Source organism: Dendropsophus ebraccatus, chromosome 15 (genome assembly GCF_027789765.1).
Source record: "Dendropsophus ebraccatus isolate aDenEbr1 chromosome 15, aDenEbr1.pat, whole genome shotgun sequence".
Classification (NCBI taxonomy): domain Eukaryota; kingdom Metazoa; phylum Chordata; class Amphibia; order Anura; family Hylidae; genus Dendropsophus; species Dendropsophus ebraccatus.
The window spans coordinates 15,370,140-15,383,186 of record NC_091468.1 but is presented as its reverse complement, the minus strand read 5'-3'; positions in this window follow the sequence as shown (position 1 = coordinate 15,383,186).

The window sequence follows — 13,047 nt, the reverse complement described above, 5'->3', positions numbered from 1 at the left end:
AGGAGATCATCTCCACCGATACCTCAAGTGTTCACCTTCTGCTGTCTCTGGGTTAAGAGGAGGGGGCGGACAAGCAAGTGACTGATCTGACTGGTAAGCTGACTGGACCCAACGTTTCAGAGGGCAAAGGATCTGCAACACTGGCTGCAAGAGACAGTGGTGTGGCCAGAGGCAGAAGGTAGGCCATACCAAGTGGTCCTGCAAGTGTTCCCTGGAGCATCCACTTGCGTAGGGAGAGGTCTTCTGCTGTATGGCATCATTTTGATGAAAGTGCAGAAGGCAGATAATTTGCACCTTAATGGAAGGGGGTCCGCTGTGCTGGGGGAGAGAATCCTAGAAGGGGTGGAGAGGTTTTTAAACTAGGGATGTGGAGGGAGGACAATGTAGTATGTAATATAGTGGCGGATAGGTTAGAGAGGGGACAGAACAATAAGGAGGGAGGAGAAGGGTCCTGTGGGGGAAGGATAAGAGCCGTGGATAGGGAGAAGGGTCCTGTGGGGGGAGGATAAGAGCAGTGGATAGGGAGATCCATATGTTGCGGATGAACAGTGAGGATGATTGTAGCCACAGCACAGTAATAAATCCGATTTCTTATAATGTAGCGGGTAAACACGATGGTAATATAAAGTGTATGGTTACTAATGCCAGAAGTCTAGTCAGCAAGATGGGGGAGCTAGAGGCCTTGGTTCTGGAGGAGTCCATTGATGTGGTTGGTGTGACTGAGACATGGCTGGACTCCTCACATGACTGGGCTGTCAATATTCAGGGATTTACGTTGTTCAGAAGGGACCGGGTGGGCAGAAGGGGAGGAGGAGTATGTCTGTATGTCAGAAATGATATTAAAGTGAGTGTAAAAGATGCAATAGTGGGAGATGACTGTGATGATGTGGAAGCATTGTGGGTAGAACTACAGAAGGAGGTAAAGAGTGAAAAAATTATTCTTGGTGTAATCTATAGACCCCCCCCAACATTACTGAGGAGGTAGATGGCCAGTTGAATAGACAAATAGAGCGGGCTGCCCGGGAGGGGACAGTAGTGGTAATGGGGGACTTCAACTACCCAGATATAGATTGGGGTCATGGTTCAGCTAAAACCACAAAGGGGAGGGAATTTCTTAACCTCCTGCAGGATAATTTTCTGGGCCAGTTTGTGGAGGAGCCAACTAGAAGTGATGCCTTGTTGGATCTGGTTATTTCTAACAATGCTGAGCTGGTTGGGGATGTCACTGTCCATGAACACCTGGGTAATAGTGACCACAATATAGTGACTTTTAGCTTAAAGTGTAGAAAAGAAAAACATGTTGGGAGGGCAAAAACTCTTAATTTTAAAAGGGCCAATTTTCCTGGGTTAAGGGCTGAACTTCAGGGCATAGACTGGGAGCGGCTTCTGTCACATACGGATACAGCTAATAAATGGGAAATCTTCAAATCCACATTAAATAACTGTATTGCCAAATATATTCCTATGGGTAACAAATATAAACGGTTAAAATCCAATCCCACATGGCTTACAACCGAGGTTAGAAGGGCTATAAATGAGAAAAAAGGGGCATTCAAAAAATATAAATCAGAGGGGTCAGCTGTAGCATTTAAACATTACAAAGAAGTCAACAAAACCTGTAAAAATGTAATAAAAGCAGCAAAAATTCACAATGAAAGGCAGGTAGCTATAGAAAGCAAAAGAAACCCCAAAAAATTCTTCAAATATATTAATGCAAAAAAACCAAGGTCAGAGCATGTAGGACCCCTAAATAATGGCGACGGGGAATTAATAACTGGGGATCAGGAGAAAGCTGAGTTACTTAAAGGGTGCTTCAGTTCTGTATATACAAAAGAGGATGGAGCTGTGGTGGGTGGGGCCAGTACTGAGGTGGGTGGGGCCAGTGCTGCTAACACATGTAATGTACTGAAATGGTTTACTATAGATATGGTCCAAGATAAATTAAACAAACTCAATGTAACCAAAGCTCCAGGGCCTGATGGATTACACCCCAGAGTTCTTAGGGAACTCAGTTCTGTAATTTCACTACCCTTGTATGAAATATTCCGTGATTCTTTGCTTACTGGTATTGTGCCGAGGGACTGGCGTGAGGCAAATGTAATGCCGATCTTCAAAAAGGGCTCTCGAACTTCCCCAGGTAACTATAGACCCGTAAGCTTAACGTCCATTGTGGGGAAACTATTAGAGGGGCTTATAAGGGACTACATCCAGGAATATGTAGTGGCTAATAGTATTATAAGTGATAACCAGCATGGTTTTACTAAGGATAGAAGCTGTCAAACCAACCTAATATGTTTCTATGAAGAGGTAAGTAGAAGCCTGGATGGCGGCGCGGCTGTGGATATCGTGTACCTGGATTTTGCAAAAGCGTTTGACACAGTTTCTCATGGACGTCTGATGGGTAAGTTAACGTCTATGGGTTTGGAAAATTTAATGTGTAACTGGATTGAAAACTGGTTAATAATCGTACCCAGAGTGGTGGTCAATGATTCCTACTCCGAATGGTCCCCGGTAATAAGTGGTGTACCCCAAGGGTCAGTACTGGGCCCTCTTCTGTTTAACTTGTTTATTAATGATATTGAGAATGGAATTAACAGCAATGTTTCTATCTTTGCAGATGACACCAAGCTTTGTAGTACAGTACAGTCTATGGAGGATGTGCAGATGTTACAGGATGACTTAGACACACTGAGTGTTTGGGCGTCCACTTGGCAAATGAGGTTCAATGTGGATAAATGTAAAGTTATGCACCTGGGTACTAATAACCCGCATGCATCATATGTCCTGGGGGGAGTTACACTGGGAGAGTCGCTGATGGAGAAGGATCTGGGTGTATTGTAGATAATAGTCTACAGAACAGCACACAATGTCAGTCAGCTGCTTCTAAGGCCAGCAGGATATTGTCATGCATTAAAACAGGCATGGACTCACGGGACAGGGATATAATATTACCGCTTTATAAAGCTTTGGTGCGGCCTCATCTGGAGTATGCCGTCCAGTTTTGGAACTCGATTCATAAAAAGGACGTTCTAGAGCTGGAGAGGGTACAAAGACGGGCAACTAAACTAATAAGGGGAATGGAGCATCTTAGTTATGAGGAGAGATTAAAAGAATTACATTTGTTTAGTCTGGAGAAGAGACGTTTAAGGGGAGATATGATTAACTTATTTAAATATATAAATGGCCCCTACAAGAAATATGGGAAAAAGATGTTCCAGGTAAAACCCCCTCAAAGGACAAGGGGCACTGCCTCCGCCTGGAGAAAAAAAGGTTCAATCTCCGGAGGCGACAAGTCTTCTTTACCATGAGAACTGTGAATCTGTGGGACAGTCTACCACAGGATCTGGTCACAGCAACAACAGTAGAGGGCTTCAAAACAGGGCTAGACAAGTTCTTAGACCAAAATAATATAAATGCATATGTATAGAACCTATCACCCCTCCCCAGGGGCGTTGCTAGGGTCCTAAAACATCCGGGGCCCGGGCCCTCTGAGTGCCGTCATAAGCGCTTAGCGAAGGAGCCCGATGCAGAAGCTAGTAACCCCAATGACTGCTCAATTAGTCCTGCTCTATTGCCTCCACTCTTAATAACTGTGGCTAAGCAGGCACAGACAGCTCCTTCACAGCTCCCCCTGTACACACAGCCTCTGGGAGGTCTGCCCTAGCTCCTATCCTCTAGGCCAGTGTTTCCCAACCTTTTCTACCTCGGGGAACTCCTACCAGATAACGTTCTACAAAATGCAAAAACCTCATTCAGTGACTCACAGGTGACGTCTTCTTTGATCTGAGTTGTTCTCTTTCCCTTTTCCTCTCCATCCGGCCCAAACCACCATGATGATTTCTTTCAGTTGCAATTCATCTCTTCAGAACCTGCCAGACAAACATCTCAGGCTCTGCACTTTTCCTTCAATTTCCTTCCCTTTTCCCCTCCTATAGGCTCCCATACAGTAGTTATTCCACTACCTGGTGTCAGTGAGTAGGTAGGTAAGTATGTTGCCCCCTGTAGGTAGGATACTCTGCTGTGCCCCCAAATAGTAATAATGTCCAGTGTTGTGCCCTATAGTAACAATCCCTCCTGCTGTATTACCCCACATTGTAAAATGTCCCCCTGCTGTGTACCCTTATATAGTAATAATGCCCTCTGCTGTGCCCTATATAGTTATTATGCCCCCTGCTGTACCCTCCATATAGTAATAATGCACCCTCTGCTGTGCCTCCTATGTAGTAATAATGCCTCCTGCTGTACCCTCCATATAGTAATACCCCCTCTGCTGTGCCTCCTATATAGTAATAATGTGCCTGCTGTACATACCATAGTAATAAAGTTCCCATCCTGCCTGCAATTAACCCGACTGCCATCCCCAAACACACTACCCCACCTGACCCCTTCCACCCACACACACTACCCCACCTCACCTTCTCCACCCACACACACTACCCCACCCGGCCCCCTCTTTTCCCCATGCTTCTCCCCCCCCCCCCCCCCGCTTCTCTCCCCTATGCTTCTCTCCCCAATACTTCTCCCCCCTGCTTTTCTCCCCCATACTTCTTCCCCTTGCTTCTCTCCCCATACTTCTCACCCCTGCTTCTCTCCCCCATACATCTCTTCCCCGTGCTTCTCTTCCCTGCTTCTATCCCCCATACTTCTCCCCTGTGCTTCTCTCCCCTGCTTTTCCCCCCATAATTCTCCCCCCTGCTTCTCTCCCCCATACTTCTCCCCCCACTTCTCTCTCCCATGCTTCCCCCCCCCATATTTCTCCCCCATACTTCTTCCCTGCTTCTCTCCCCCCTGCTTCTCTCCCCCATATGCTTCTCTCCCCCCTTGCTTCTCTCCCCCCTTGCTTCTCTCCCCCATATGCTTCTCTCCCCCATGCTTTTCTCCCCCCATGCTTCTCTCCCCCATATGCTTCTCTCCCCCATATGCTTCTCTCCCCCATGCTTTTCTCCCCCCATATGCTTCTCTCCCCCATGCTTCTCTCCCCCATATGCTTCTCTCCCCCATGCTTCTCTCCCCCATGCTTTTCTCCCCCCATATGCTTCTCTCCCCCATGCTTTTCTCCCCCCATGCTTCTCTCCCACATATGCTTCTCTCCACCATGCTTTTCTTCCCCCTTGCTTCTCTCCCCCATGCTTTTCTCCCCCATATGCTTCTCTCCCCCATGCTTTTCTCCCCCCATGCTTCTCTCCCCCATATGCTTCTCTCCCCCATGCTTTTCTCCCCCCATATGCTTCTCTCCCCCATGCTTCTCTCCCCCATATGCTTCTCTCCCCCCTGCTTCTCTCCCCCATGCTTTTCTCCCCCCATATGCTTCTCTCCCCCATGCTTTTCTCCCCCCATGCTTCTCTCCCACATATGCTTCTCTCCACCATGCTTTTCTTCCCCCTTGCTTCTCTCCCCCATGCTTTTCTCCCCCATATGCTTCTCTCCACCATGCTTTTCTTCCCCCTTGCTTCTCTCCCCCATGCTTTTCTCCCCCCATGCTTTTCTCCCCCATATGCTTCTCTCCCCCATGCTTTTCTCCCCCCATATGCTTCTCTCCCCCATATGCTTCTCTCCCCCATGCTTTTCTCCCCCCATATGCTTCTCTCCCCCATGCTTCTCTCCCCCATGCTTTTCTCCCCCATGCTTTTCTCCCCCATGCTTCTCTCCCACATATGCTTCTCTCCACCATGCTTTTCTCCCCCCATGCTTCTCTCCCACATATGCTTCTCTCCACCATGCTTTTCTTCCCCCTTGCTTCTCTCCCCCATGCTTTTCTCCCCCCTTGCTCCTCTCCCCCGTGGTCCTCTCCCCCATATACTTCTCACCCCATACCTCTCTCCCCCTTGCTTCTCTCCCCCATGCCTCCTCACCTCCACAGTCACCTCCACCTCACCTCACCTCCACTGAGTTTCACCTACTGGCCGCTCGTAGCGGCCGCCGGATGTGCTGCGCTGCGGCGGGCCGTGGTGTACGCATCCAATCAGCGCGTGCGCCACGGCCCGCCGCAGCGGCCCCGCACTTCCGGTCTCCGCTGATTGGATTGGAGCAGCATGCACGGCGGGCGCTACAGGTGAGCAGTAGATATGATGAGCAGCTAGCGAGGCGGGCAGCAGCCGCGATCTGCGAGCTAGATGCGGCCATCAAAAGAGCCGCATCTGGCTCGCAAGACCGGGGCTGAAGAAATCCGGGGCAGCAGGCATTTTATTCGGGGCATGAGCCCCGAATAAAACTGCCTAGCGACGCCACTGCCCCTCCCCCTTCCCTGTATCCATCCCCTCCTTGGTTGAACTTGATGGACATGTGTCTTTTTTCAACCGTATTAACTATGTAACTATGTAACAAATGTATTGTCTTTTGCAAACTGTGCCGTGTGAAGATCAGCAGAGGAGCCAACACCATGAGGCTGAGGACCACCAGCATGAGCCGGCACATATCAGCGAAGCACCCAAATAGCTGGCATGAAGGCTCCTCAATGAGCACCTGCGGTTAAAAAAATCAAATCTTCCATTGTCTTTGATCTAGTTCTTTACTCGAAACAAGCACTCGATCATTAGAAAACAAGCATTTTGGTACTTGCTCATCTCTATCTGGCACCAGCTTTCTCCAAAAACACATCTGTGCTCAGTTTAGCTGAAGAGTATGCATGTGTATGGGGGGGATTAGAATAGTAAGCTGTTCGATAAATCAGTGTTTAGACAACACCTTTCTGAAATGTTTAGCCCAGTTAAATTTGTAAAATACTTTGGAGGGAGAAAAATTGCTTTCAACTGTATACTGGAAGAACAAATAAGCCACTTCTTTATGCAAAGGAAATTAAATATTCTCCTATGAACTATGATACTGGGGCGACACAACAATCTCTTATTCACATCTCCCCCTCATATAGCTCTTTCTAATATTACATTGTTTCTCTCTCTCTCATAATTCTGTTTTACAGGTTGTTGACAACACAAGTCCCCAAAAAGATTTAAATCTTAACTAGAATTCCCTCCCCCCCTGTTTTTGAATACTCATTGTTAAACCCAGCAATAATAGCGGAATTCACACTTTGACATGGACAGATTTTGCTAGAGGCTATCGCTGTTATTACTTCCATTATTCTTTCTGTATAGAATTTATATACATATGCGCATTACATAAAAAAAAAAGAAAGAAAAAAAGTGTTACGATTTTAGGAACACCCCTGAAACCAAATATTCCATCTCCGAGCAACTTAGTGGAACCTGCTGCCAGATTCCCTGGGCTTTCCCACAACTATACTGTCTGCCCCAAAGTCTAGCTCTGAACATGTGAAAGGATGATAAGTATTTGTTGTACAAAAAGATAAATGTACAACAGCTGGAATGTAAAAACTGGCACCGGGGAGGGTTGGGGGGGGGGGGGGGGGGTCGCCATCAAGTTAAAGAAACTGTATAGAGTGAGCAAGAATTAAAAAAAACATACTGTGTCTGTCCACACATAGCAAAAGCCTTAGACCAACAAACTCACTCTGATAGATCAGTAATTCATCATCGTAATGAAGGCAGTTTACAAAGAATTCTAGAAACACTGAAAGAAATGTAACACATTGAGTAAACCTTCGAGAAAACATCTTACCGGGGGAAACGCAACTGAGTCAGATAAAAGGTTAATGACCAAATTGTATATATTTCATCAAAAATAGCTGTCAAAACATTTTACGAAAGGCTAACAACAGATATGGGAAAACAATTCTGGAGAATGTTGCAGAAAAGAGGAAACATTGAGTCTAAACAATATAATTGAAGCCAAATTTCCACCCCAAAAAGTAACTATACCTAATCTAGTGGGGTTTTTTTATTTTTAGAATTGTTTCTTATTTTTTTATCTTTTTTTTAACATTGGAAACATAATGAATTCAACCTTTTAAGTATTTTTTTCCCATCAAAAATTGCATTGTTTCTACATTACGTGTCAAAATAAGAAAAAGAAAAGAATGGAAATAAATGGAAAATCTTCACTTACCCTCAAACAATTCAAAGAAATGAATGATTAACCCCTAAATCTTTTTTTTTGGCAGTCATATCTTTTAGTTTTATCATATATGTGCTAAGTTTTTATTATTATTATTATTATTATTATTATTATTATTATTAGGACAAAATTTACAGTTTTTATTTTTGAAAGCAATTTTATGTTACATTTTGTTTTTCAAAGGACATACTGTCAAAGGACATTGACTTTAATTTTACTACCATAATTTTGGATCATTTCTGTGATAGAACATTCATGATGGCCATCTGAAAAAATGATGTGTGAAAATAGTCTTAATCTGTGTTTACTTTTTGATGTTGACTTAGTGCCCCACAGTGGATATAAGCTAAAGGCCCTTACACAGAGCTTGGGTGGATGCTAGGGTGGCCCCCACATGATAGCTGCTTTTTACATCATTTAGAGATATACTTTACAGCAAGTCCCATGAATGTAGGGACAATACATAATGGAGGGAACTCCACTGACCTCTATGGGAATGTTTTCTTGGCATGCTCTATGACCTGTGCAGAGGTCATTGTGCAGGAAGAGTAAGGGAGGAGCTATAACCAACACTTATTGTGAATGTCCTGACCCCGTCTTATCTCTCTAATGGTATAACCTTTATCATCCTGTTTGTGATGATGAGGAGGACACTACTGCAAAGTGATACAGAACAGAAAGTGTCATCTTATTATTAGACTTAGTGGCCAGAACAAAAATTATAAGAATTCTGGTTTACTTTATAATATAAATAGTAAATTGCAAAATTGAAATTCAAAACATAAAACTTGATTTCAACAATATGTCATTTTCTGATGACACTTTCCCATTACATTGTCTCAGTACTATCAGTACTATCAGACTGTAACAGAGTGGCTCAGGTTGTCTCTGCTCCATTACAGTTAGGTTCAATAAGGAGTTAACTTCTTTAAAATGCAATAAAGTGATAAAATAGACTTTTATCTGTACCCTCCTGGTTACACATTGTATTACTGGCCACATATCTATTATCTTCATTCATATCTTGATCGGAACTCAACTGAAAAGAAGATTTCATCATAACTATGAGGTTTAAAAGTTTAAGTTGCCAGATATATTGCATAATACCACCCAAACCAAAATAAATTGTGTGCGCATTTTATCTTTTTTTTATCATTTTAGTCAAACAAAATAAGGGTGGGCCGTAAGCATAAATGGGAAAAGTTGGATTTTCACTGTAACAGCCCCAGCCGCACGATTATCGAGTCTTGTAATAGGTTCAGAAAGGGAGTGTTGATTTAGCAAGTTTGCCTGATATGGCTTTTACACATAGCACTTTTTCCAGCGCCCTTCTTCCCCCTCCCCTCTCTATTCTTCCCTTTATAGTAATAATACCCCTACAGTGTTCACAAAATAAAGGCAGTCAGTAAATGGATTGGTATTGAGTGGTAGGTAGGTCCTTTTAATGGGTACAGTCAGTTTTCCCATTAAGTAGATAGGATGGTCACTCCAGTAGGTAGACAGGTCCCCCAGTATGTAGTTTCCCCATTAGGCAGTTGTTCCCAGTAGATAATCTCCCCCTGTGTGTAGGTTCCCCAGTGGGTAAATTTCCCCAGGATGTAGGTGCCCTCGATAGACATGTAACCCCCAGTATGTAGGTGCCCAGTCAGTAGTTGTCCCCGGTATATAGGTGCCCCAGTAGTTCAGTTTTCCCAGTATATACTGTAGGTGCCCCAGTAGTTTCCACATATATAGGTGCTCCAGTAGATAAGACCCCATTACAAAGATTAAAAAAAAAAAAACTTACCCTCTCTTGGCGTTTGGCTCCTCTGCAGTCACTTCCTAAGGCAACTTCATACCTAGAACCACAAGAGGTCACATGTGTCTCTTCCTTTGGGACATAAAGGCACTGGATGTTTGAAGAAGAAAGAGATGTTCCAGGCCTCTTGTGGACACAGATGTGAAGCTACTCTTTCCAAAGTCAAAGCTTGCAATTAAGCACTGCTTTTTACCAAAAGTGCTCCTTAGGACCACTCCTAGAGGTAGCAACCTCGTGGTCATCTTCATTATCCAAATAACCTTTGAGTGGGACAGGGAAAAAAAAGCCATGAAATCGCTTATACAACACCCTCAGGAGTGGGCCAAAGCCAAACTTGTTAGGTGACACAGCAAACCCACATATTTTGCATAGCACCCTTTGTGGTACCATCCACTGGCTAAGGGCCTTATAACACGGAGCAATAATCAGCAGATTCGTCCAATTATCACTCCTGTAATAGAGAGAATGTTAGGCTGCCGAAACGATCAACGGGGCATTGTTTCTTTAGGTCCAGAACTAAAATCATCAGGCGTCAGCCGTGCATCACAGCTGATGTTTATAGTATTGGGCTGGGTTCACACTACATATATTTCAGTCAGTATTGTGGTCCTCATATTGCAACTAAAACCAGGAGTGGATTAAAAACACAGAAAGGCTCTGTCCGCACAATGTTGAAATTGAGTGGATGGCCGCCATATAACGGTAAATAACGGCCATTATTTCAATATAACAAATATTTGCCATTAAATGGCGGCCATCCACTCAATTTCAACATTGTGTGAACAGAGCCTTTCTGTGTTTTTAATCCACTCCTGGTTTTGGTTGCAATATGAGGACCACAATACTGACTGAAATATACGTAGTGTGAACCCAGCCTAAAATAGTTAAGTATTAACTGACCTTACCATGTTCCTGGATGTCCTCGCAACTTTCCTGATGTCCTCGTCCGCCTTCCCTGGTCTCTTCAGCTCTGTCTTCTGTTCCCTTCTATTCTGGTGTCTGCACTTACAGGTCGCTCAGCCAATCACTGTTTGACAGTGATTGGCTGAGTGGCCAATGGCCGGTCAGTGTAGAGACCGGAATGGAAGGCAGGGCTGCAGAGACCAGGGAAGGCCCAAGGACATTGGGGAAGGCTCGAGTACACCTGGAAATGTGGTAAGGTAGGTTAATACTTTATTTTTTTACACTAAAGGCAGGGGTTGCACAAACATCGCTAAAGATGTCCATGCAGCCCTTGCTGCCCGATAGTTGGCCCATGTAACTGCTCAGTAAACGTGGTAGTCTAGTAGATCGTCACTTGTTTAGAGTTTTTGTAATAGGACCCTCAGTATAATACTGAAATAATAACATAATACAGTGACAAAATAACAGGGCAGGAATATGTGTGAATTGTTGTAATTTATTGTTTGTGGATTTATACAGGATTTCAAAAAAATCTATTTATACTGTATATAGTTAGAAAACACCTCTAAGCTAATTGTCTGGTTGACAACTGGGCTTACTGTATGAGGCTGGATTGTAAACTTCTAAGTTTCTTTTAAGAGTTCATAGTAGACTTTGTTTTCCATGTTGCCGCATTAAAACTTATATAGTTCTAAACTTCTTTGCACACAATGGTGCCTCACCGGGGAGGTCGTGAAAGCTTAAGAAAATATTATGCAATGGCTGCATTGTGGTATATTGTGTCACACTGTTCGTAATGCAGCGAGATTTTACAACTTATTAAGTGAATTCTAAAATAGGAAAAATTCTTCACATTTATGAAGGCGAAGTAGGGGGGGGGCTGGGTGAATGTCACAACACTTATGTCATCTAATAAATAGTTCTTCCAATTCTTACTGTTAGACTGTAGTTTTGTTCCATATTACATTTATGGGGTAAGTAAAGGTTATCTAACGTCACAACATATTGTTATGTCTTTACATTGAGTTTAGATGGTTGTTCTGAGTCTGCGCCCACCACCGATTCACAAAAGACTTCAGGTAACATTATACGTGAACATATAAAAGCGTGAGATATAGAATTGGGGGAATTTAATAAGGCCGGCATTTCACATACAGGTGTCGATCCAAAGTACAATGGAGAGGCCACGCCCCGCTTTTTAAAAAAAGCCTGTTTTTGTGCCAATGTGACTTTAAAATTGGCAAAGGTTTCTTTTTATACTGTTGTAAATGGATTTAAAAAAATTTCTCCTGCTGTAAGAAACTAAAAAAAAAAGGACAATCATTTGCAACCACTATTGCCATGCCCGGATTGGTAATCTGGCGGACTGGACAAATGCCTGCTGGGCCACCACTATTACCAGACCGTGGGCCGCCAGTCCCGCTGTAAACTTGGACCACAGGGAGCCCGGACAGCAGGAAGCAAGATGCTGCTGCTGGGGAGCGATGTGGCAGGTAAATATGGTTTTTCACTGGATGTAATTGCGCTGTAATCACTCCATTTATAATAATTCTTTTCATTACCAGTTGAAGTGTCAGAGCGACAGCCGCATGATCATGTATGCCAATCAGAGGTGCAGCTGTGGCTCAACTCCGCCTCTGTGACACTTCTGCTGGTAATGAAATGGAGAATTATAAAAGTTTACATTGGACTAAAGGTCCTGTCGCTTATACTGTATCTCCCCCACACCTTTCTACAGCTCTGTACTACAGCTCTGTGCAGATTTGATGCTGCTGAAATACATAAATACATAAATATGTCACATCAAATCCACAGTAGATTATGTTTTATGTTCTTTTTTTTTTATCTATATTTTTATGCGTTGTTGGTGAGGTTCACATATTTAAGTAAGTAGTTAGGGACGTGGCTATTAAAGCAGAATTCGCTACAGCATATGTAGTTCACTGCTATCTACACTATATCGGGAGGATATGGTATGGCTGCTGAGGTTTGAGTGCCATGGCTGATGTTTTCAAGTCCCAGTCTGGCCCTGACCATTGCTCACCTTCTGCAGCAACAAAAGAAAGCAGGTTGAATGAAAGCATGCAATACAATCTTCTACCCATTAGATCAGGACAAACTATTCAATAGTATAAAAAGCTTAAAGGGGAGTTCAACAATTGCAATCCCATTTAAAGGGGAACTACCAGCAGGTTAGACTAATCTGATCTAATCTAATCTAATCTAATGAAGGTATGTGTTTTACCTTCCTCCTCGGCACCTTTCCCATGGAGTTAGTAGTTGAACACGGCTAGGAGCACTGCCCATCCCGCCGAGACAGCCCGCTCCTTCTAATGATAGTGAATAGAGCTGGCAGGCTAGATCGGCCTGAT